This window comes from Podarcis filfolensis (assembly GCF_964270895.1).
Source record: "Podarcis filfolensis genome assembly, chromosome: 12".
Classification (NCBI taxonomy): Eukaryota; Metazoa; Chordata; class Lepidosauria; order Squamata; family Lacertidae; genus Podarcis; species Podarcis filfolensis.
The window spans coordinates 46,709,688-46,735,266 of record NC_139614.1 but is presented as its reverse complement, the minus strand read 5'-3'; the positions used below and the strand labels follow the sequence as shown (position 1 = coordinate 46,735,266).

Here is a 25,579-nt window from a genome sequence, read left to right as displayed (position 1 = left end):
AACTATTGGAACTATTGTTTTTATTTAGATAGACGTGTGATCAATTAACAAATTGTGTCTCCGGGGCAGCTTCTCCTGTTAATCAGAACACATCTGTTCTGCGTTGACCGTTTTCCTATTTTATCATGACTCACTCCTTTTACGTCACTTTATGATAACATATTTCAAAAAGTCAGCTCTAAATGCTGTCTAAAAACCTTTGATGTAGCTAGGTGCCAGAACTGGAAAGGCCCCACTGCATAGAGATAAGTACTGGACTTCAATTTGGGAAAATATGAAATGGCGCCTCAGATTTCTGAATGAAGTGTTCAGGGACCACCAGAGGGGGAAATAAAGCACTTGGCAGAAGCTTATTAGGATAACGAATTGTGCTTCAGCCTGTTTGATTTTATTATAATTTTGTTGTTGACAATCTTTGAATTGTATTTTGATTTATTATACTGTGATACTGATGTTTGGGTTCTTTGAAAGACAGAAAAGAAGGATATCATCATCATCTTTTCAGCTGTTAAAGGCCTTCTCCTCCATCTTCATCTTTTCCTGCTCCCTCTGTGTCTTTGGTAAGTGCCTTGACAGCAAAGGTCCCTTGTCAGAAACAAGCCAATTGAAGAGGGAACAGAGCCACCTTCAGAAAGCAGACTTGTGCATCTCAAAGCCTGCTGCTTTTCCTTTCTTGGCCTCCAGCAATTGTAAAAACCCTGTAAATTAGGAGTGTTTGTGCCTGTTGGCCAAGGGTAGCCTCCTGGCTTGTTTTCCTTTGTAAACAAACAAACTGGCTTGACCTTTTGCATACCCTGAAAAGTTTTTAAAGTTTAATTAGCTCCACACTAGATATTTAGATATTTTAAATGGGCATAAATTTGCATGCATTAACAAATGAGCAACAACTGTATGAATGAATAAAATGACTGAATGAATTTTCAGTGTCAGACAAAATGTATTCAAAGGAATCAATTCAGCTGAATGGGCTGGATAGAGTCTACTGGCGGGCAGTCTGAAATTCTGATGTAGCCTGTATAGTTGTAATGAGGAAGCATGAACTTTGCCTCTTCACTAAAATAATGAGTATACTCTTGGTGGTGGAGGGTGGGGCACAATTGCATATGCACTTAAGAGCCATGACATTGCTAGATAGGGCAGAGCCAAGGCTGGTTGGCAGAGATTATACCAGTAGTTGCATCATATCAGCACCAATAGAATCACTATAAATCATATCATTCAAAAACAAGCAAGGCAAAAGGAACTTTGACCAAAGTTTGGAAATTTCAGCTTCTGTTGAGAGATTAGCAAGAGAGTACAGTGGACCTCGGGTTACAGACACTTCAGGTTACAGACTCCACTAACCCAGAAATAGTACCTTAGGTTAAGAACTTTCCTTCAGGATGTGAACAGAAATCGTGCTCTGGTGGCGAGGCAGCAGCGGGAGGCCCCCTTAGCTAAAGTGGTACCTCAGGTTAAGAACAGTTTCAGGTTAAGAACGGACCTCCAGAACGAATTAAGTTCTTAACCCGAGGTACCACAGTATACAGTTAGCAGCTAGCTATCTGGATGTGGAAAAGTCTGCTTCCGTTCCCATTTGACCATGAAACTAACCACATCACGGAACTGCTTTGAGAATAAGAAACAAGAACAGCAAAGTGTTTTGCACACTGTGAAATATGCTAGGTACAGAGCAAAGAATAATCTAAGTGCACCAAAATTTCAGAAATAAGGAAAACAAGAAGCATGCAACATTTCTTGTTTTAAAAATTGAGCCATATTTATTTATAAACTTCATTTGAGTCTGTGAGACTTAGGATGACAGTACTGCACCCTGATGACTTTAAATACATATCCATACAGGGGGTGAGTCTGTGTGTGTGTTTTTTTTTAATCAGTTCTGGTAGGTGCTGACTTCCCATGACCCACATGGAAGTCTGTCTCTCAGGTAATAGTAATATTTTAGGTTTGAGCCTTCCCTACAGATGTGCACAGCGCTCCTTTATGTATGATGGGAGGGGTAAGAAGGGAGGTCATTGGCTGGAAACTCCCATTCACAGAACAGCACACGCACACACACACAGCATGAGAGAGAGAGAGAGAGAGAGAGAGAGAGAGAGAGAGAGAGAGAGAGAGCTCTTTTGTGATAGTCTCCATCACCTTTTTTGTGCTGGCACCTTTTATCAATATATGACTCCTCATTTTTTATTATAAAAAATTATCAATCTTCAAAAAGTTCCAATCACTTCACATTTATTATGCAGGGACACTGTCTTTTCCCCCTGGATTCTGGGGTCCTAAGCTGTAATCAGATGCATAATAGGCAGGAATACAATAGACTGAAAGACTGAAGGTTGGGAAAACCTTTCCTAGTCTGAAGTGCCTTTAGCTGTTCATATGCTTCTGGTCAGACAGCAAAAGTGCTCTGTTTGAAGGTGACAACCCTGTCCAAAGGATGAGAGCATCACACTGTATCATACATGCTACAGGAGCATGTCAGGGGCAGGCCATAGCCAGAAATGTGCTGAAGACCAACAAGTGGTGCGGGGCAAATCAATGCAGAGCATCCAAAAGAACCCGAATACAGGTAGATCTATTTGTTCACATTTGATTTATTAATTATTAATAAAAATTAACTTTCATTTTGTATATATATTTTTATAAAATATAAAAATAAGAGCCTAGTTCCTATCAGTTATCCTAGTGCTCTGCAAGATGTTGTCAGAACACTGGAAGGCAGGAAGCAAGCAGACTAGGGAACAAGCAATTGGGTCAAATATTATTCCAAGCTTTCTTTCTTTTTTTATTTATTTATTTATTTATTTATTTATTTTTTTATTTAGATAATTTGCAGAAGCCACAGGACAGTTTCTAACAGGCACATTGTTTTTTTTAAAAAAACTCACAAAATAACCCAATCCTTAAAAACACATAAACAAATCACTAAATATAGTTATTAATGGCAGTGGTGGCAGCAATAAGGTGTCTTCTCCCCCTACACCTGCTGGAAAATATTACCGTAATCTTAACTAGCTGACTAAAGCTATAAAGAGACAAGGCCAAATGCATCAAAATTCCATATATTCCATTTATATTATGTCCTTCTTTCAAGGAGCTCAGGGCAACACACATAGTTCTTCCTTTACCCCTCATTTTATCCTCTAACAGCTCTGGCTCAGCCCAGCCCAGTAAACTTGGTTGATGAATTAGATCAGGAGTCAGCAACCTTTTTCAGCCGTGGACCGGTCCACCGTCCCTCAGACCATGTGGTGGGCCAGAGTATATTTTTGAAAAAAACAAAAACAAATTCCTATGCCCCACAAATAACCCAGAGATGCATTTTAAATTAAAGGGCATATTCTACTCATGTAAAAATATGCTGATTCCCGGGCTGTCCGCGGGCCAGATTGAGAAGGCGATTGGGCTGCATCCGGCCCCCGGGCCTTAGGTTGCCTACCCCTGAATTAAATTGAACCCAAGTCGCACTTGGCCAGTGTTTTAACCCATGCATTATTGCCCTTCAGGTTTTATGGGAGTTCCATTAGCTCCAGCCAGCATGGCCAATGGTTAGGGATTGTAATCCAACAGCCTAGTCTAGAGGGATGCAAGTCGGCATTTCCGTTCTAACCAATATACCATACTGGCTCTTTTAGCTTTCCCTTATATCTCTTTTACTTGTGGAGTTAGAAACTTACTTTTTATGTTTAATGGAAGATGGAACATTCAGGAATATTCCCTCCTCCTTCCCCGAGGCTACAGCCTTGTTCAAATGATCAGTTATAATTCATAGTAAAAACGCTTTCTCACTTGGAAGCTACTGCCAGATGACAAGGATGAGGATCATCTGAAACCCCTCCCAACTGAAGTGTGTGTAAATATAATGCAGGATTTATGGGTCTATACTGGCACTTTCCCAACCCACGGCTTTGATCTATCTCTGCCTATAATTCATTCGCACCAGTTTCTACATTTATAAAAAAAAAGTTCTTGGCAATAATATTTCATCTGTCGATTTCATAAAGGTACAGTAGTAGCCATAATTAAATGCAGTTCTGTAGCTGCTGTCTCATCAGAGCCACACTCAGCGGAACTTACTATTTCCGTGCTCTGCACTGTGATGTTGGTAGCCTAAAATCAAATTAATTTCTTTTCCTCCCCTGCTCACATTTCAAGGCAAACTCATGTCTAAGGTAGCCTTCACTATCATCCCTAGATCTTTACCAGCAGTACTGCATCTCCATGTTTATTATTAGCATTATCACAGATTGAAAATGTGGTTTTAGATTATTATTTTCATGTTATCCCCCCACTCCCCCTAACCAGAATCTAATTCCTCCCCATCTCTTCATATTCTCAGTCTCTTTGAAGTATATTAACATTTCCCCCCTCTAGTATAAGTGATGCCTGGAATTTTGGTATTGCCTGTTTCTTTAACAGTAATTATTTACTTCCTCCTTGGCTGAATAAACAGGAATAAGCAAGAAGAGAGTTCCAGGTCTCATGTGCAACACTGCCTAGTGTGGTACCCTGGTCAAAGAAAATGGGGCAGAGACATCTGCTGCCAGCTTAGAGATGGTTTACACGTTTTTGAAGAGGTTCCTCCTTTGAACAGGGAACCTGAACTGCGTGGAATTTGTCTCTTTTCCAAAACTATGATTCTGTGATTCTCTCTTACAATCACTATAAAACAATTTATTGATATCATATATAGGCTGCCTTTTTGGGTATAGCCCACCCAAGAAGGTATATAATGTCTCTCTCTACACACACACACACACGAAAAAAAATGGCAGCAGCATTCACAATAATTTAAAACAGAAGTCAGTTAAAACAATTATTTTTTATTTTTTTTTAAAGCAGACACGAATATAAATCACAGCACAGCTAACTTCCTAACAGAATAGCTCAGTTAGCGAGGGGGGGGAGAACCTCAATTAGTTAAGTATTTTTATTGATGTACTTGATCTAGGAGGGGTGGGGCAGCCGTGGCCCAAGGCCCCGTTTAGGAGAAAATGAGTCTGAAAAAGGTGGGGTTTTAGGCCCAATAAAAAACCCTTTGGATGTTATGGACCACAATTTCCATCAACCCTGGCCTGTGGGCAGGAGCCGTTGGTAGCTGTAGCCCAAAACATCTGAAGGGCACCTCTGTGAGGAGTGAGTTCCACAATCTGGGATTTCCACATAAAAGGCCCTGTCTCCTGGGGCCACCAGCTGTATTTACCTAATCACTGGGCATGCATGTGGGCTTTTGAGGCAGACCTTAATACCCAACTCAGGCTCCTATGCATGTAGGCAGTCCTTCAAACAGCACTTTAAATGCCCTGTGCTCTCTTCAGATGGCTCACAGTGGCTGTGGAAATGAGAAGTACATATAGCGTCCCTTTCCAAACACTGCAGGACCCTCACTTGCTGTTGCTGTACACCTCCGTGGCTGGAAGTCTTTCCCTTGTTCCCCTTGGCTCAAACAGAAGAACCTTCTTCCAGAAGAGAGCCTTGAGGCTTTGTGCTTCCCCAGTCCATGAAAGTGATGAGCGATTTCACTCTACAACGACCAAACTGTCTATTCTTTCTCTGTGTCTCCTGCCCACTTCTGCCTGGCTACTGTCCCTATCCAGAATACCTGGGTTGGCCACCTCCACCCTTCTCCTTGGCTCCTCGGGTCCTTTTAACAGTGCTGCACTCCTTCTTGTAAGTGGATAATGTATCCGTTCCCCAACTTCATCCTTACTGATATTAGGAGGATCAGACCTTGCTCCCAGGTCAGGCCCTTCCCCCTGTTCATCCATGGGATGCTATTTTCAGGCAGCAACGGCTAGAAAATGCCCCTCAGCTACAAAAGTAGTTTATCTGGAAGTAGGGAGTGTGGCGTTTGCCCATTCGTTTGAAAATGTCTGTACAGGGGAGAGAGAAAGGGTTAAAATGTAGACCAATAGGAAAGCTGGAGGCGGAGCCTACCTGTTTATAAAAGGCTTTAGCCCGAGGTTTGGGTGTGGGTAGTTGGTTGGTTTTAGTGGGTTGGTTGTTTGGGAAAGGCAGTTGGAAAAGCAGTTGGCAGGCAGTTGGAAATAGAGAGACAGTTAGGGCAGTGGGTTCTTGTGTGAGGGGAGGTAGAAGAGTTAGAGACAGGATAAAAATAAGACTAAGAAGGTAAAGAGTAACAACTTTTGGAATGCAGTTAAAGTTTGTTTGTGTCTGAAGTAAACTACACTCTTCTTTGTTAACTTGAGAACCTGGCTGAGACTATGTGATTTACCGGGGAGGACCTGGTTGGTGGCAGCGGATTACGGTGGTGTACGGGTCAATAGTCCATGAGACGACCAGGGGCTCCGTACGAACGCCACAGAGAGAAATGGGTTCATCAAATCATTGAGTTGGAAGGGACCCCAAGAGCCATCTAGTCCAACTTCCTGCAATGCAGGAATCTCAGCTAAACCATACATGAAAGATGGCCATCCAACCTTTGCTTAAAAACCTCCATGGAAGGAGAGTCGACCACTTCCTGAGGGAGTCCATTTCACTTTCAAACAGCTTGCACTGTCAGAAAGTTTTTCCTGATGTTTAGTCGGAATCTCCTTTCTTGTAAGCTCCCTTGAGCCGACCGAGTTTTGTCATTCTGCAGCTCTCCAGGCCATAATGGCAATGCCTTGCATAATACAGTAATCCACAATCAGTTATATAGTGGCAAGAATATGAGCAACTGTAAAATAAGGAATTTTGTGTAGAAATCCATATATCTATATCTATCTATGCATCTGGATGTTGTTATCAATAGATATTACATACTGTAGTAATATTTTTCTGGGATAGTCATACATTTGACAGGAATATGAACTTTGCAAACATGGCCTGCTTCTATCCAGTCAGCAGCAACATCACTGGGGCTTGCACAGAAGCGGTGCTCACTGGACTGTCCTCACCCAAAACAAGCTTTGCGTTCAGTAAATTCAAAGCATTTTCCTTGGCGGCTGGTTTCTTACTCTTACATCCATCCAAGCAGGTGACAAAAAATAGGCAATTTGACCTAGCTGTTCAGTGACAACCATCGAGCACAGCCTGCTTTTTGAATAATAAACTCTGCTCAACAACAGATACATAGTTTAACTATTATTCACAGGAATTAACTGGAAAGTAATTTTGAATAAAGAATATATGAGAGATAGTTTCCCTTGCAATTGCCACGCATATGATCTGAAAATGCGAAATGGGATGAATACACAAACTGAATATTCCTGTTAAACCAAACACACAAATCATCATTATCATCAATTGTCTTGATTTCTTCCAGTTCCAACTGCAATACTTGATTTTTACAGCTAAAGCCCAAAGTTCCCTAGTTAGGCCTTTTCAGGATTAATTAAAGAAAATCAAAATTCTCAGATCTTTAAACAGTCCCTTATGAAATTGGGCTGGCCAGCTCCATTTTTAAAAAGAACTGCTGCTTAATTATATTTGTTTAAAAAATCCTTTCTGCCACTCACATATTAGACAGCAACCCTCATACTCAGTCATTTAATTTCAGCAAGTACTCATACATACATGGTAAGGATGTATGTTTAGAACTACCTCTTGTATTTTGGACAATACTTGTCAAAACTTGATTGTTTTATACCTAAACATTAAAGACAGCAATTCTCATATACAATAAGTTCATTTCATCTATCTATCTAGATATCTAGAAATACACATCCACAAAATATAAGAATCCATATTTAGAATTACGTCTTGTTCTTTGGACAATGCCTTTTGATAACTTACTTTTAATAAACTTGAACATTAAGGCAAGTAGTATTACTGTTGTCTACAGATTTCTCATTTGACTGAAATATGCTTCTTCTACCTTTTTTTGTTGAACTACACCTGACTTTTATCATCAGCATCCACCAAAGGGATTTTTTTTAAAATGTTATTCTCAACTTTGATGGTTTAATCCCTTACTTTTAGAAATCACTGTGATTTAAAACATTATACTGTTTTAATAGACACTCTTTTTTAAAAATGTATTTTTATTAAAGATTTTCTTAATTTACAAAAGTATGTGCAATGTCTCTCTCTCGTATTTTTTCCATGTAACATTTTTACAAATCAGTTTCATTTGTTGAGACATTAGGAAGAAAAGGGGTAAAGGGGTGGAGGGGAAAAAGATGGGTGGGGTTGGGTGGCGATGTTTCTATTTTACTTAATATATGTAAGGCTTGGTGTCAGTGTTGCTTGTGCAGGTTCTCTGCTGTTCACTTATGTTCGTTTGGTGGTGAGAGAGGTTGGGGTTGGCCTAGGGTGTGGTTGTTCATTTGTGGTTGGCTGTGGTGGTTTTATAGACACTCTTATGGGTTGTTACAGTTCCATGGATAATATGGAAAATGCTTCCACCATGAGCATGATCAACACCATTCTCTCACCCACAGAATCTCTATGCTGATTTTTATCAGTACAGAATTTGGCTTGGAGTTGCAAATCTCATTCCTATAGATTTTATATACTTCTGTCTTTGCTCCCCCCCCCCCCAAACCCCACCATCAGCCTGGCACTGCAAAACACAATGAAGTAGACTTCACTGATTTTAATAGAACTTGCCTCCATAGATGCAGGCTTAGGATCACAACCTTGCAACACAGTCAATGGGACTTACTTTAATTGTTTAGGACCAGTGGCGTAGCGTGGGGGGTGCAGGGGGGGCCGGCCGCACCGGGTGCAACATCTGGGGGTTAGGGTTAGGGGGCACAAATCCACGGGTTAGGGGGCGCAAATTACTTGCCTTGCCCCGGGTGCTGACAACCCACGCTACGCCACTGTTTAGGACTGGAGTGCCCTCCTTGCAGATCCAGCAACAAGAGGAGATCGCCTAATGTACAAAACAGCTAAAGCCTTTGATACCCGTAGACAAGATTTATCCAGTTCATGGTCCCCAACATGTTTTGAACTCTGAGTTCATCAGAAGAAAAATTTATCACGAAAATAAACTGTATAATTGCTAGAAAGTTTAGCAACTTTGTGCTGCAGTTCTTGACTGAATAAGTCTTCTGTATATCCATCTACGTCTTTTGCTCTTTTGGCCACTCTTATCGGGCCATAATTTCTTAATGCATTAAAAAAAAGGAAAAGGGAAATGAAATGCCAGGTTGTTATAGAACCAATTTAATAGTTAATATTTAGATTTCCATTTACAAACCACGACTGACGCATTTACTGATTTTGGAAATTGTGTTATTAGTCAATCAGGGAGCTGCGAATGGCACTCTCCAATGACTGCCATTCAAGTGCCAGTCTCAGCCTTTTGCTTCCTTATTGCGGTGACCGTCTGTTGCACCTTCCTTCCCGCTGCTCAGGCTCAAAAATTAGATTGGACACAATGGTTTTCTAAAGGTAGCCATTGCACTGAACTAACTCTGGTCCTTCTCGAAAATTTGACTCTTTGTGGACTCCCTGCATATCTTGCTGATATTATTCATGCTCATTTTAGACCCATTTAGCCATGTCACAAGTTGTTTGATGTGCTTTGAAACTGATGGCCAAGAAGAGCTTCTGCTGGCAGAGATCGCTTTGGCTCCAATGACCTGAATGGAGTTCTGCTATTTTACACTAGAGCTGGCCAAGTAAGCCCAGTCGAGTCCTCACTATAGTTCTGCTTTGTCATCTCACCAGCCTAGTGTTCCTGGCGCTTTTCATCTGAAAGGGCTTTGCTTTGCCCTGCACTCCCCCCACCTCCCCGTCACTGGCCTGCTTTTATGCCACTACAGTTTGCCGGAACATTTGTTCATACTCAATAGCCAAACATTAGGAATGCTGAGATTCTTTCCTTCTTGTCAGGACAATTGTTTAGACTGTTTGCCACTTAACGCTCTGATGATCTCTCTCCTCTCTGTGCTGCCTATAATTCCTCCTTTCCCCTCTTAGCCCTTCAACTCTTCCTCATTGGCTGAGTCACCCACCAACTCCCTCTTTTGACTTACTCTTTGGTGAGACTATCCTCTGCATTTCCATCAGTTTTCTTGCCGTTTGGTGTGTGTGTGTGTGTTTCCCCCTTGTCGTTTTTCTGCTTGGTGGTGTCTGGAGCATTGCCGTCGAGAGCTGGTGTCGTACTATGGGTTACCTCATTATTGACTTCCAGTCCTCCTGGACTTCTATTTTATTTCATCTCAGCATTGGCACCATATGGCAGCTATGGCAACTGAATATATCACTGTATTCACTTTCTGGTTCTGGTCTGAATTGCTGAAGGGCTCCGCTCCCTGGCCTGGAAAAAATGTAGCTGTAGCTTATGTAAGAGGAGCCAAGCCAGAACTATGGAGAGACTACGTAAATTCACACTTGCATTTTATTTCTCAAACACATAATACGGAAACCCAAGAAACAAATCTATTTCCCAAGAATTCTGAGAGCACATACCAAGAAATGGAGGCCTGGTAATGAAATAAAAAAGGAAGCCCACTATGCCTGCATGTCTATCTGTTGATCTATCATCTATCTATCTATCTATCTATCTATCTATCTATCATCTATCTATCATCTATCTATCTACCTATCTATCATCTATCATAATCTATCATACTATCATACTATCATACTATCAATCTATTGACTTTGAACTCAACATTTGTTGTTGGAAAAGCTGTGTTCTATAAATCTCATGGTCTACCTAAGTCAACTCACATTCTTATAATAAATAGAATCCCTTATTCTACATCTCTACTATCATAACAGATAAGGCATTTTGCTAACACAGGGGAGCTGTAAAGTGCCAATGTGGATGTGAGGTGGATTAATTTCAGAGTGTTTGTCCTTACTTATACAGAGTCAGAGATGCCCAAGTTGTTTCTACCGTATGGAAGATCACACACACCACCTCTTGTATTTGATCAAAGGTCATAGTATCACACTTAACAGAAATTAAAATGTTGTACACACCAGATACCAGACTCATGGTGATCAGGTTTTCGAACTGTTACAAGTTCTGATGGCCTGTGGAGTATGTGCCTTGTGGCAAAATGGTGCATTTGGAACCAGTTTTCTTTCAAGCCTTGCAGTCATGCAGAAAGATGTCATCAGCTATTTTCAAATAAATCTCTTAGGCTGCAGTCATACTGCAGACTTATTGAAGAGTAAGTCCCCACTGCTTATATGGGAATAGACATTGGTTTTTTACATGAGGGAATATGAAGCCTCATCACTCTCAGGGGATCATGCTATTCATCAGCTGGATGCCCTATCTTTTGAAATTTTAAAGATTTTTTTTAAAGAAGAAAAGAGCATGAAACCCTTGGACTGCTTCATAAATCCTTTTTATGATTTAAGAAATGTGTGTTTCTATGTTTTTAAATGATTTTCCATTAAAAAAATCCACCCAGAAATGGGAAAAGACATTTGTATTCCCATCCCCACATGGAACTGGAATGGACTGGACTTTGAAGGATCCATCCATACTTAGCCTGGGTCCTTACTCACCCTTTCCCCACCTCTACAATATCCTTTTTGACGTATGGCACCCAGAATGGCCTGCTGTATTCCAAGTGCAGTTGCAGCATATACAGTATTTGTGTCATGACATGATATTGGCAGTTTTATTTTCATTCACCTTCCCAGTGATCCCCAACATGGGGTTCAGTATTCCTCCCCCCAGAATTGCACTCCTGCCCCAGAGTCAACATTTTCATATATATTGTGACCCCAAGATCTATTTCCTGGTCAGTCCACACGAAGCAAATAATTATTATTGTGTGGTGTAGTGGTTAAGAGCGGTGGACTGGTGAACCGGGTTCGCTTCCCTGCTCCTCCACATGCAGCTGCTGGGTGACCTTGGGCCAGTCACACTTTTCTGAAGTCTCTCAGCCTCATTCACCTCACAGAGTGTTTGTTGTGGGGAAGGAAGGGAAAGGAGATTGTTAGCCGCTTTGAGACTCCTTAGGGTAGTGATAAAGCGGGATATCAAATCGAAACTCTTCTACTCTTCTTCTTATTTTTGCACCAATGCTTATGTTGACTTACATTTGCTGTTTTAATGCCCCTTCACTTAGTTTTGAGAAATACCTTTAGAATTCTTCAGCATTCCTTTTTGTTTTTAACCACCTTGAACAATTTGGTGTCATCAGCCACCCTCAGCTCCTCAGAGGAAGGACAAAATGCAAATAATGTTCATTTCAAGAAGTGCAGCCTGCCAAGACCTTGTTATCTTCACAGCTCTAGACATTACAGAAGCACTGCGGCTGAAAGATGTGCTCTCTAATTTCACTGTCTATGGAGCTACACTATCCATGGAACTCCACTGACAGTGGACTTCTTTGGCATCAGTGAAGGGCTGGGCCAATGATCGTCTACAACAAAATTTGTCTAGAGATCCAGATAGCCTATATCTATGTAGCGCCATTTATTGTAAATAAATGGGGAAATGGACATCGAGGTTGCATATTGCTCACTTCAAACTAATACCCTGTTTGTCATTATGGCAATAAAGTTTCATTTAGGACAAAAAGCAAATCGAAGCTTAGAAGCTGTGAAATGCACAAGGCCTGGGAAGCTGCTTATTTAATTTTCATCCAAGTGTTATGGCACCACCAGGCAATTCTGGCTGTAGCAAACTTTAGGTCCAATTTTCCCCTAAGGCAGAACATATCAGTGAATACAGAGCTGAAGGCTGAAGTCCAACTGAATGCAGAGTTCTTGTGGCTTATTCTCCGTCTCAGAGTTCAGTGGCAGATGTTGCAAGAAGTCTAAACAGCCTGTCACGTGAACCCTGCCCTCAAATGCTCTCTGTCCTGCAGGGACAGGTGTATGTATATCTTGACATCTAATATGGGCCACTGCAACTTCAAGGCATTCCATGAAGGGCAAGCATGGATCTATAGAGTATTCAATTATAGGAAAAGACTTTCTCCAGGCTGTGAGCCCAAATGAATCTTGTGGTTTAGTTTGTATGAGGAGCTGCTAGGGGCAGAACTGGAAAACCGCACCTCTGTGGGTAGCTGCTCAGAGCTACTGTTTAGAGCAGAAGGCTCATCAATATGGTGCCCTCTGGATGTTGTTGGACTACAACTGTCACCAGTGGCCTCCAACCATGGCTAATGGTTAGGGATGTTGGAGTTTAGCAACATTTGAAGGGCTACAGACAGATGCATACCTAGAGTCCCTTACACCCTTGGCAAGAAGCTGTATTGGTGCCGTCCCGAAAAACATCACTTTACCAAAGTGAGAGAAGGACAGCAAGCTTCTCCCACATTTGATCTTGCCATAACATCAACAGCACATCACCACACACATATACATTCCATAGTCTGAAAAGTGATTTTTTTGGGGGGGGGGGAGCCTCCTCTCCCAGTGGAGGTCAATTTTGCCAACCCCTAGCTACACCTCTGGCGACAGGTTTCCCCTTCCTAGATTATATATTCATGTTCGAGTTGATGTGGCCACCTATTGGCAGCCATGTGAACTGCAACATGATAACATACAATATTAATGTATATAGGAAGATAGATGTTTCACCTACCTTTCTGGTTATATTTATAATATCTGGTGAAGCTGTTGCTTAGCCATTTCATTTCAGAGCCATGCAATTTAAAGTTTTCTACAACTCCTTAGTCGTTACATGTTGATATAACAGGTCATCTCATTTCAAGATGGGCGTCAAAGATTTTTGTTTTGTTTTGATGCTTTTTTATTGTTACAGTGAGGGGTTTGTTTGTTTGTTTGTTTGTTTTGATCCAGCTTTTGTTTTTCAATCTTCTTCGACAGCCAAGCCAAGATACTCAAAAACATATTGTTAGTTCTATTCATAGCCATCCTGCCATGAGGTCAGTTGTAAAATGGAGTGTGTAAAAAGGCAGCAGACATAATAGATTATGCCAGCGGTAGTCAAGGTGGTGCCTTCCAGATGTTGATGGACTATAAATCCCATCATCCCTGACCATTGGCCATGCTGGCTATGGCTGATGGGAGTTGCAGTAGAACCACATTCAAGTTGTAGTAGGACCACATCCAGAGGTTACACCATTGACCAGCTCTAGATTAGGTTATACCTTGAGATACTGGGATAAAGAAACACACAGTGGCTGGTTCTCCAGGTCTCTAGATCTTTCTCCAGCCTTAACTGAAACAGGTTCCTTGCAGTAAAGGTGCTTTGTATAGCTTGTTTTCTTTGAATTATTACATTACAAGCGGGACCTTACTCTGCATCTAGAACATATTCAAAACATTAGCCACGAGCTACATCTATCTACATCTGTCCTGTGGTTATTTGAGACATGCTACATGTTGGTGCATAACCCCGCCAACCAGCTTCAAGGTGATTTGAAAACTAAGGCATATTAAGACATCCATGCTCACTCTTTACATGCTAAATTGTACCACAGGAATGGCTGGAATTCCTCTTTGTAGTCGTGCACAGCTTTACTTGGGAGTAAACTCAACTGAACACAGTGAGATGTATTTACAAGGGTTCATGTGTAGGATCAGTTGCAGGACCAAAATACCAATGATATCGTATGTATACAATAGGGGCTTCTCTGTTCATTCATTTATTTCCATGAATGGCACAAGAGCGACAGGCCGCTCTGTAGCCATGATCTGGCTGCTCTATTCGGAAACGTGCTAGCAAAAGAACTCCCATTTAAATCATGTTGGTAGAAAAGCATCCGAACGAGGTTTGCTCTGCATCGCACCTCTCAACCCCTGAACTCTAAAAATGAAGGGCAAATCTTCTGAATGACGGACAATCACAGACAAAACACCATGAAATGAGGGACACAATGAGAGACATCAAAGTTTCTCCAAACAATGAAAGAAAGCAAAACTTTTGCGCTCAATAGCGATCCACAGTGATGAGCTAGATGGCGATCCTTAGAGTAGGAGAGAGCTCCACTGATGGTTTATGGAGCAAGGAATGTCTGCTTTATGGGAGAACACAGATATGAGGGCTGAAGCCTTTCATAGATTTGTTAGATTAATTGGCTACAATTTTAACTGGTAAATTGCTGAGGCTGAAGGGCATACAGTGGTACCTCGGGTTACATATGCTTCAGGTTACAGACTCCGCTAACCCAGAAATATTGCTTCAAGTTAAGAACTTTGCTTCAGGATGAGAACAGAAATTGTGCTCCGGCGGCGTGGCAGCAGCAGGAGGCCCCATTAGCTAAAGTGGTGCTTCAGGTTAAGAACAGTTTCAGGTTAAGTACGGACCTCCAGAACGAATTAAGTACTTAACCCGAGTACATGTATTTGTTTTTGAAGTTTTTTGAGCCTGGGTATTACTATCATGAGGCATTAGAAGTGAATCTGGCTTCGGCTGGGGAGGGCGGGATATAAATAAAATTTTATTATTATTATTATTATTATTATTATTATTATTATTATTATTATTAATCCTAAGCTCACTATGCCCCATTGAATTCTGTGGGGCCTACTTCTGAGTACTTAAGAGTGTGCATGCCATGCACAGGAGCTATCTCATACGTTCACACCACTCTAAAGTACCAAGTGAATTTGCCTTATGTTTTCTAGTCAGGCTGAAGCTGGTTTGAGAAAAAACTGCATCAAACGCCAGAAGTTGTAAAGGAACTACAGGATTGTTATGCTTTGCATCAGACGTCGTGTGAATGTGGCTGCGAAAACTACCAGGGGGACTGCACTAGATGTGGAGCAATGTGAACATACTCTAGGTCATCTACTGACCAGACAAAAGGCCTGCCAGAATGTATTTTTTAAAAAAATATTCAGCAAGCAGTGAAATGCCATTAGGAAGGAGGGGGTGCTGATGGATCTCTTTGTTCAATCAATCAATGAACTGATTCACGAGTTGATAACTGGACAGTAAACAAACTGAATTAATTAACCAGTTAATCAGTTAAAAAAACGAGGCAGTTAATCAACAGGGGTGGGGGGCTTAAATCTGTTGGCATTGCAAACAGCAACCCACCATTAGGACAGGAAAGAAATATTAAATGAAAACACACACACACCAGAGTATTTGCATATTTCTCTCCAGGGAAGTCACTATTTGTACCACTGTGGAGAGACAGAGGGATTGGTGGAGGCAGGTTAAATCCAGGAGCATAAGAGAAGGCAGATTTTTGCCCATGCAAGGCTCCAAGGCCTTTTCTTCTGGCGCATTTATAACCTATGAATTTGACAGTAAGGTAGTGAAATGTGTAGCTTACCGTATTTAAGCTTTAATATTAAACACAGCTAGCTTCAGGCACATAGGACTTGGGGGCTAACACAGGGCTTCCTGCTGGTCTCCTTCCATGCATCAATTTAAACGTAAAAAGAAAAAAAATCTCTCAAGCTCAGTTCCTTTTGTTACGCGATGCTTTGTCTGAGGCTAACAGGATAACTGTGATGTTGTTCCTCAGGGATCCTTATTGACTGAGCCAAACGCAGGGCAGCACTGCTCAAGGGCATTGCAACATTCAGGTTGGAAACCACATCCCACATACCAAGGACAAATCTACACACACACACACACACACACACCCCAGACCCTCCCCCAAATGTCAACCAAGCCTTGCCTTGCCATTGTCTGTGTTTTTCTTCATTCTAGGTCGCAGTCCCGTGCAGAGTTTGGCGGCTTGAATCCCACAGAAGTAAAATGGGATCTAAGAAGCCTTAGAGGAAGCAGGATCACAACCACAGTCTTCTAAGAAAATGGTAACAGCAACCACATGTCACAATGCCAGCTTGTGAAACATCCTGGACAGTGCACAAATAGTGGCTCATCTAGCAAAGGGTTGGAGCAGCTTCTTTTAGGTTAAGCTTCCCTTGGACATATACCCTTAGTATGACTGCCTTATTCTCTTATGCTCTGGAGCAGTGTTTCCCAATTAGCTAAGTACTGTGGACCCCCTATATTTCAAAAGCCAAGCCATGGACCCCCTACTTTTGAAATTTTTGATAGCTCTATGGTAGTTTTTGTTATGTGAATGGTGCCATGGACCCCCTGGGTGGGTTACACAGACTCCCCGGGGTCTGTGGACCACCAATTGGGAACCACTGCTCCAGAGTCTAAGTGGTGAGATGATGTGCAAGACTGAGATCTATGTTCTTTCTTTCTTTCTTTCTTTCTTTCTTTCTTTCTTTCTTTCTTTCTTTCTTCCTCTTTCTTTCTTTCTTTCTTTCTTTTCTTGAATTTATATCCTCCCTTTCACTATGAACAGCCTCAGCAACAGCTTTCAGCAACAAAACTAATGAGAGAAAATTTTACACAGCCACAAAGACAACAGAAGTAGCAGATAAAAGTTTAAAAACAACCATCCAAAGTATCTCAGGCACCTGTAAAAACCTGGGAAGGAAGAAAATACCTTGCCTGGTGCCTGGAAGAGATGCTTCCAGGTAGACATATCTGGGATGTTTCCTCATTTGGGGGTCAGCACAGAAAACACTCTGTTCCCAGTAGCTGCCTATTGGACTTCAGAAGAGAGGGGCAGCTTGGAAGGGCTTCTGCAGAAGATCTTCATTGACTGGTAGATTTAGTGGATATTGGTATTGAATGTAACACCTGTAAAGCTCAACATCCATTTTGATGGGAGCTGTAGTCCAGCAATATATGGAAAGCCACAGGTTCCCCATCACTGCCCTAAAGACTGCAAAGATAGGCTTGGAACCAGGTGGGAAATACCTGGTAAAACCTTGGGAGCCAGACACCAGGTTGATCAGTTTTTTCCCTATGAATGTAAGAAGTGGCTGTATCCCGAGTTATGCCACTGGTTCATCTATGTCCTGCTGTCTGAACTGACTGGGATAAACTCCTCAAGGCCTCAGGTGGAGTTATTTTATGAAGAAGAAGAAGAAGAAGAAGAAGAAGAAGAAGAAGAAGAAGAAGAAGAAGAAGAAGTAGTAATAGTAGTAGTATTGGGATGGGATGGGGAATGTCAACAGGCAGCCATATGAGGCCACGGTCAGAGTAAACACAATGAGGAATCCTGTAAGTTTTGTGGTCCAGCCGTTCATAGGATGGAGCTCACTGTATCAAATCTTGAAGGTTTTGGACATATGCAAGGATTCATAGGGAAGGTAACCTAAGTCCCTCTTTGCTCCCAGTACCAATAAATGTCACAGCCATGATAATCTGAGCAGAAGCCAGGAATAACGTACTGTTATGCAGAAGGCACAGAGGAGAAATTGTGTACAATCACCCTTGGTTATTTTGCCTGGCTTCACTTCTCTTTCTCAGCTAGGCCCAAAAAGTATCCTGAGAACAAAGTGCCTATTATTACCTGTCTAAATACAGCACGTGAGTTCTCAGTATTGTGGTTCACCTGATTTATTTGGCCTTTGCTGCAGACCTGAGCTGCGGCCCCTCATAGTGGCTTTATAGCTTGTGCGATGGGCACACTGGTGTGAGCTTGCTGCTGGTCAATGGGTAAGAGAAGGCAGCCAGCCCAAGACTACTTGGGACCTGAGGCAAAAGACAATGTACAGTGGTACCTCGGGTTAAGTACTTACAGTAATTCATTCCGGAGGTCCGTACTTAACCTGAAACTGTTCTTAACCTGAAGCACCACTTTAGCTAATGGGGCCTCCTGCCGCCGCCACACCGCCGGAGCACAATTTCTGTTCTCATCCTGAAGCAAAGTTATTAACCTGAAGCACTATTTCTGGTTTAGCGGAGTCTGTAACCTGAAGCATATGTAACCTGAAGCGTATGTAACCCGAGGTACCACTGTATTTCTTGCCCCTCTTCCCTCTACACTGACAACAATACATGCACATTGTCTACTGGAGAGCATGCCTTGGTATGGTGGCTTCTCTGTCTGCTCACACTCAGTCAGGGACTTTTCCCATTGGCACTTGCTGTGTTCGAAGAAGGCAATTAGTTGAGACAGCTTGGCCTTTTGCCATTGGGGCATCAAATCAGCAAGTGTGGGAGCTCAGGGGGAATGGGCAGCAATTGTGTGTGAGAGAGAATAATTAGAAATACACACCCTCCAATATTTCTCCAATGAAAATAGGGACGTCCCATGCCATAATGATAATTTTATTATTTATACCTCACCCAACTTACTGGGTTGCCCCAGCCACTCTGGGCAGCTTCCAACACATATAAAAACATAATAAAATATTAAACAGTAAAAAAGCTTCTCTATACAGGATTGCCTTCAGATGGCTTGGGGGTCAGATAACTCTATACCGTCCAACATTTCTCCGATGAAAACAGGGACACCCTAAGGAAAAGTGGGACATTCTGGGATCAAATCAGAAACCGGGGCGGCTTCTCTAAGTCAGGGATGTCCCTGGAAAATAGGGATACTTGGAGGGTCTGGAAATAGCTCTGGCAGGACAGTCATCTTTTCCCAGAATTTTCAGCCTGAGGTAGCTGCCTCATTCTGCCTAATGGTAGGGTTCGGCCTGGATGGAACAAGCCAGAAGAGCTAGTTGTGTGTTTACTTTCGAAGAGGAAGAAGCTGCAATGCTGAACTGAATAGTAAGTTTTACTTTTGGTCTCGAAACTGGTGAGTTTCGGAAAATCCATCTGAAAATGTATTATATGGAAATATTCATTTTTTAAAAACAAAACAAAAACCTGCTCAGGAACACCATTGTTTTCCCCCAGCTGTTGCTTCTTTGGGACCATTTTCTTACATGGGTATAATCTTAGTCAGGAATCTCAGAGTGAAATGACAACACCATATATAAGATGGCATCAACAGTAGTCTCTTAGACCCTTTCAAGTGTCCCTATTTTCCAGTGACAGTCCCGGATTTACAGAAGCCGCTCCAGTTTCTGATTTCTGATCCCAGAATGTCCCTCTTTTTGTTATGACGTCTGTAATTTCATCAGAGAAATGTTGCAGGGTATGGTGTTATGCAACCCCCAAGCCAAGGAGATAAGTAACTATACAACCTTTAGAAGATATCTGAAGGCAGCCGTGTTGGAGGGTATGGAGTTATCCGACCCCTGAGCTGTCTGAAGGCAATCCTGTACAGGGCAATTTTTTTTGTTTTTTTTTGTTTTATTATGTTTTTATATATGTTGGAAGCCACCCAGTCAGATGGGCTGGATATCAATAAAATTATTATTGATAATAATAATAATAATAATAATAATAATAATAATAATAATAGGACATCCCTATTTTCACCTGAAAAATGTTGGAGGGAATAGTCTCTCTCTCTTTTTCTACACACACACCCACACACACACACCCCTACCTGGCTACATAGTGGCACCCACCCTGTGGAACGCCCTCCCATCAGATGTCAAAGAGATAAACAACTACCTGACATTCAGAAGACATCTTAAGGCAGCCCTGTTTAGGGAAGTTTTTAATGTGTGACATTTTAATGTATTTTTAATCTTTGTTGGAAGCCGCCCAGAGTGGCTGGGGAAACCCAGCCAGATGGGCAGGGTACAATTATATTATTATTATTATTATTATTATTATTATTATTAATAATAATAATAATACTGGAGTCCCTGAGGGCAAAAAAGAGCAACCGAGAATGAGGATAAAGTGATTTCAATTTAAACCCAGGAGTCAACCTTTGTAAGGGGTGTCAAATGTTGCCAACCATGGAAGACGTTTTTCAACACCATTCACCATTAACCCCCCCAAAATAACAACAGCCCCTTAGAGTAGCTATGCTTCAGTCTGAAACGAAGTCCAAATTATGGGCAACTCATCCTTTATTATGTCCCAAAGTTCTTAATATCCTCACTTATCTTCTTGATAAAATTAGGAAGCTGTAAAAAATAGTAATAAATCTAAGAAATATTGCCTTCCTGGATTTTTTTCTCCCTTTCCTTCCTTCACTAATTTGTGTGTCACCTCCAGGTTTGCTATAATTCTTTATTGGATGTTCTTCCAGTATGTACTTAAAATAAATAAATCTCCGGCAGGTTCAGAATACTGGCAACGTGGTTGGCTAGCAATATCAAATGTCACCCGACTATAGGATGTATTCTCGTTCTTGCTCCTCTCCCACTAAGCTGGCTCCTCGTAAAGTTTGAAACCAATATTAATATTTAACTTTTAACGTGCACAATCTTTCAGGGTCTCAGCCTGACTTAATTAGCTGACATTTAGTTCCCAATATTTCACTGCACGCTCTTTAGAGTCCTTGGGTACTAGTTTATTAACATTCCCTACAGTAGAGTGGAGAAGGCGGTTTCTAGCTTCTTTATCAATTGTTCCTAAAGGCAAAAGAATTCATTGCTGAATGCCATTAGATGGGCCTATCCTCCAAATATGTTTGCAGGCACAGGGAAGAAGACCCCTGCTTTTCCATTTCATTTAAATGAGCTTTGTGAATTGCTCTCTCTCACTCTCTTTTTGCTGCATTTTCCTTGGTGCAAAGCCTCGGTAAAATATGCCTCCAAAAAGCGCTGCCCGTACCTTTATTGTAAAAATACATAAAAGGTGGTTCTGCCGTTAATCAGGATCCTTGCAGAAATGTGTGGGGTGAATCCCTCTTAAGCAGGGTAGCTCAATACTTAGGTCTGTGCTTCCTTGCCTTAGGTAATTTGACCTTGCTCTTTAAAACAAAACAAAAACAAAACTCAACCTCTGGAAAGGGCAGCTGAAGATGTATCTGGGTTTGGTTTTGAATGTATATTTGGGCAATGCAGATGAGTAGCTGGGCTTGGGGCCCCTTTCTGTTCCCCTCCTAAGTGATTAGGCCGGATTTGTAAGCTATACTTTATTTCCTAGCAATCTTAAACCATGCTTAGCATTCCTACTCCAGTGTGATAAATCAAAGGTACCGTATTTTTCGCTCTATAAGACGCACCAGACCACAAGACGCACCTAGTTTTTGGAGGAGGAAAACAAGAAAAAAACACCCTGATTCTCAGAAGCCAGAACAGCAAGAGGGATGGCTGCGCAGTGAAAGCAGCAATCCCTCTTGCTGTTCTGGCTTTTGGGATAGCTGCACAGCCTGCATTTGCTCCATAAGACGCACACACATTTCCCCTTACTTTTTAGGAGGGAAAAAGTGAGTCCTACAGAGCAAAAAATACGGTAAATCAAATGACCTTCTCTCCACCCCAGCTCCGGGCCCCAACAATTGACTTTCCTTGTCTTGCAGGACAGTCTTGGGCACTCAAGAGCCAGGAGCTGAAGAAAGGTACTTTGTGCACCAGGCTTGTGATCTGTGATGTCGAATGTCCATCCACTGGGCATCTCACCCTGGTACTTCCCAAATTAGCTGCTGCTCAGTTTGTGGAGCCTGCTACCAGGAGTTGAGTGCATAATGGGTGACTTTCTGTGCAGCACCACAGAAAACACTGCTGTGGGCACTGATCTCTCTCTCTCTCTCTCTCTCTCTCTCTCTCTCTCTCTCACACACACACACACACACACACACACACACACACACACTGTATGCACCTGAATAGATATATAGATACCATTGTGCTAACACAGAAACCCTGCAACATTCTGCAACATGAGACTCTCAGCTGTGGTATTTCCAAGGTCAGGACTGGAGTTTCTCAGCGCAATCCTATGCCTGTTTACTTGGAAGCAAATCCCACTGCCTGAAATGGGATTTAGGGCTACAGCTTCAGTGTGCCACACAGCTCCCTTCTCCTATCTAAAATCACCAGAAGCAGAATGATTTTTGCAACCCTGGAGACCTGTTTACTCAGAAGTAAGGCCCATGGGGCTTCCTCCCAGGTAGCTGTGCATGTTGAATCCTGTTTTTCTTTGCACAGGATACGGTCTTCCTTGTCACATAGGTTTCTTTTTCAACGCCTAAGCGCATGCAGGCTGGGTTTACCCTTCAGCAGTAGCATATCAGCCCCAACAGAGTTGTGTTAGAGATCTACATTTGATATCCAGCAACTGAATAACTTTAGCTCTAATTATCTAGTTAAGCTACCATAACAAAACATGCTGTATATGGTTGTGTTCAGTATAATTACAGAGTATTTCACAAGAAGTGCGATTAATAGTATTTCATTACATTTCGATGCGGCTTCCCTAATTTGCAATGAACTTAATGCGTGCAGGATGTCTCCTGTATGAGTTAATATTCTACCTATCGTATGTTGGTCCACTGAATGTGTGTGTGTGTGTGTGTGTGTGTGCACAAGAGAGAGAGAGAGAGAGAGCTCACCGGGAGACAAATATGAGTAAAAAAAAAAAGACTTGTTATTGAACAATCTTGTTTTTAGGGCTTATCTTAGTAAATAAAGTATTGATCTTTTCCATTGGGGACTCTTGGTTCAATTCCACTATCCGTCCCTCAGTGATATGTAGTGGTGGCAACTCATTCCTAGCAAACAGTATCAATCCACATTAAATATAATATCAGTCACAGCAACCTGAGCTCTATGCCTGATAGACCTGATGCGGAAAATGAAATCAACCATTAAAAAATAAGTGTATAATTCTAACGCTGCTGCCATCTTTGTTTTGGAGGAAAAGGGAGACTGGGAATGTGGTCGCTGCAAATGCATGCTGCTCCTTTGAGTTTAGCAGAATGATGGCCCTTGTTACATCATCCTCTCTTGCCTTGAACAGTTCTGTTAAAACAACAACATAACAAGGGCCTGGTGGATCAGGCCAAAGACCAATCTAGACCAGCAATCTGTTCTCACAGTGGCAAACCAGACACCTATGGGAAGTCGACAAGCAAGCCCTATGCACAAGAGTACTTTACCCACTTGTGATTTCCAGTAACTGTCTTCAGAGGCAAATGGCCTCCAACAGTGGAGCTAGTAACGGTTGATAGCCTAATTGTCCATGAATTTATTTAATTCTCTTTTAAAGCCAAATGTGGTAGCCACCGCTACTTCTAATTTATAAATATGTGCAACACATATTTTGTATATTTTGTACAACTGGCTGATTTTTTTTCAGATCATCTTTCTAACATATATATTAAATTCTCGTGAATTAAATGGACACACATATGTATGCATTAGTAAAATAAATACTGTCAGAGCTTAAAACCATCTTGCTATCTGCAATAATTATAGTGGATTGCCCTTAAGTACTAATTAAGCAGAAATCTTTCGCAAAGCAATGGCATATCATGGAACTGAACGCTATGCAAGCCAATCCTGAAAACATTCACTTGCAGGTGAGTAACTGCAACTGTCACAAAGGGATCTTACTTCCAAATAAGTGTACTTATAACCCTGATCCTAAATATATGGGCATGAAAGCAAGTCTGCTTCCAAGGAATTGTGTAAAGGGCTGCAATATTCAATGATGACTGAGATTCACCAAGTAATGTTGATACGTCTTTAATGCAGCTTTAAAACGAATGGCTCCAAGATTTTAATTTACTTCTCTATAATGCTATCTGAACAAACATTCATATTTATTTATTTTAAAAAAATCTTCTCTTGACATACTCCTAGTAATAATGCTACCTGATGTACTTCTGCCATGGAGTTATATATATTATTTTTAGAAGCTCTAGGCACGTCCAATCAAAGTTTGAAGATGCATGGAAACAGAAGCTCAGTGCTTTTATTTGTAAAAAGTGTGTTATCAAGGTACTAATATTTTGATAACGGTGCCCTGTGTGCCAGCGCACAACGAGTACCATCACACACACAAAAAGCACTGGTTACACTATTTATTTTTGACCTTTTATTTTTGTCCTTCCCTAGTCAGAAAGAAACCTGGTAGCTCTTCTATGCAGAAGCCTTATTAGGGACACAGTTTGTCCAGATTCTTCATGAAGGCAAAATGATGCGAACAAAACAAGCTTCAGTCAACCCTGCCATCACTTTTGAAAACATGTTTGACAACAAGAGGAGTAGCAAAGAGCACAAGCGTTTCAATCACTCCCCCTCCAAGCATTCTCTCCCCCCCCCACATTAATGGTATGTTGTTTGGTAGAAATATAATGTGCTGTATAGTGTAATAAAAGGCACTGATTATCGTTAAGCACTGAGCCATTTTCTAACTCTATATTTATCTAACAATATTTTTAAGTGTCATATTCACGCTGTTGCAATAGAAGCTCCTGGGTGCTCTATTTCTTTTGTCCTTCCATCATTTACCTGGTTTAAAAGTCCCAACCTTATTTATTTATTTTTTTAAAATAATTTTTATTAACTGGCCAATCACATCAAATTAAATCACATCACATAAATTACAAATTACAAAGCCAAATTTTTAAATTTTGTTGGGGGAACCCATACTTCAAGATCCAAAGGGGGATTCAGATCATCTTCTTATTACTGCGTTAATGTCCAAATCAGTCCCAATCAAAGACAAAATTCATAATTCTATCCAGTCTTATCTTGGTGTTTCCACATCATATCTTGTTCATATAATTTCTATTTTTCCTTTATGATCTCTTCTGTTAGTCTCCTTAAGCCGATAAGCAAAATAATAATCCTATGTGGATTTCCCGTTCCTCCACTAAGTCCAGATGGTTTCCATATATCTCCTTCGTAGATAGCATCGCTCTTTCCATCATAAATTTGGCATTTGTCGCTCTTAAGTCCCACCGAGAAGTTGATCTACGATATGTAAACAACTCTATTTCTCTCTTTCTCCTCCCAGACCCAAGAGCTCCAACAATGCCTCCCAAAATGGCGACGGCATTTTTAACTGCGTCATTCCAAAACTCTTAGCTTTCCAGCTTCATCTTGAAACATTGCTTTGGTTCGAAAGTTTATCTCCACACAGCCTTAAATCCACAGCTTAAGTCCTTAG

At 41.4% G+C, this 25,579-nt stretch overlaps 2 long non-coding RNA genes across 8 annotated transcripts in view; one reads left to right on the top strand and one right to left on the bottom strand.

Annotated features, from left to right (window-relative positions):
• The window catches only part of LOC310746296, a 97,705-nt gene extending 91,478 nt beyond the window's left edge, over positions 1-6,227 (bottom strand). For both annotated transcript variants that reach the window (XR_014540595.1, XR_014540596.1), the window contains exon 1: positions 5,386-6,227. This is a non-coding gene — a long non-coding RNA (uncharacterized lncRNA). The remainder of the gene's footprint in view (positions 1-5,385) is intronic.
• LOC310746329 lies at positions 471-24,797 on the top strand. 6 transcript variants are annotated; one of them, XR_014540635.1, is made up of 4 exons: positions 471-560; positions 16,502-16,608; positions 21,984-22,087; positions 24,523-24,797. It is a non-coding gene; the product is annotated as an uncharacterized lncRNA (long non-coding RNA). The 6 variants fall into 6 exon arrangements; XR_014540636.1 differs by having other exon boundaries at positions 16,502-16,687; XR_014540637.1 differs by lacking the exon at positions 24,523-24,797 and adding an exon at positions 23,321-24,147 and having other exon boundaries at positions 16,502-16,687.
• Positions 24,798-25,579: the final 782 nt, after the last annotated feature.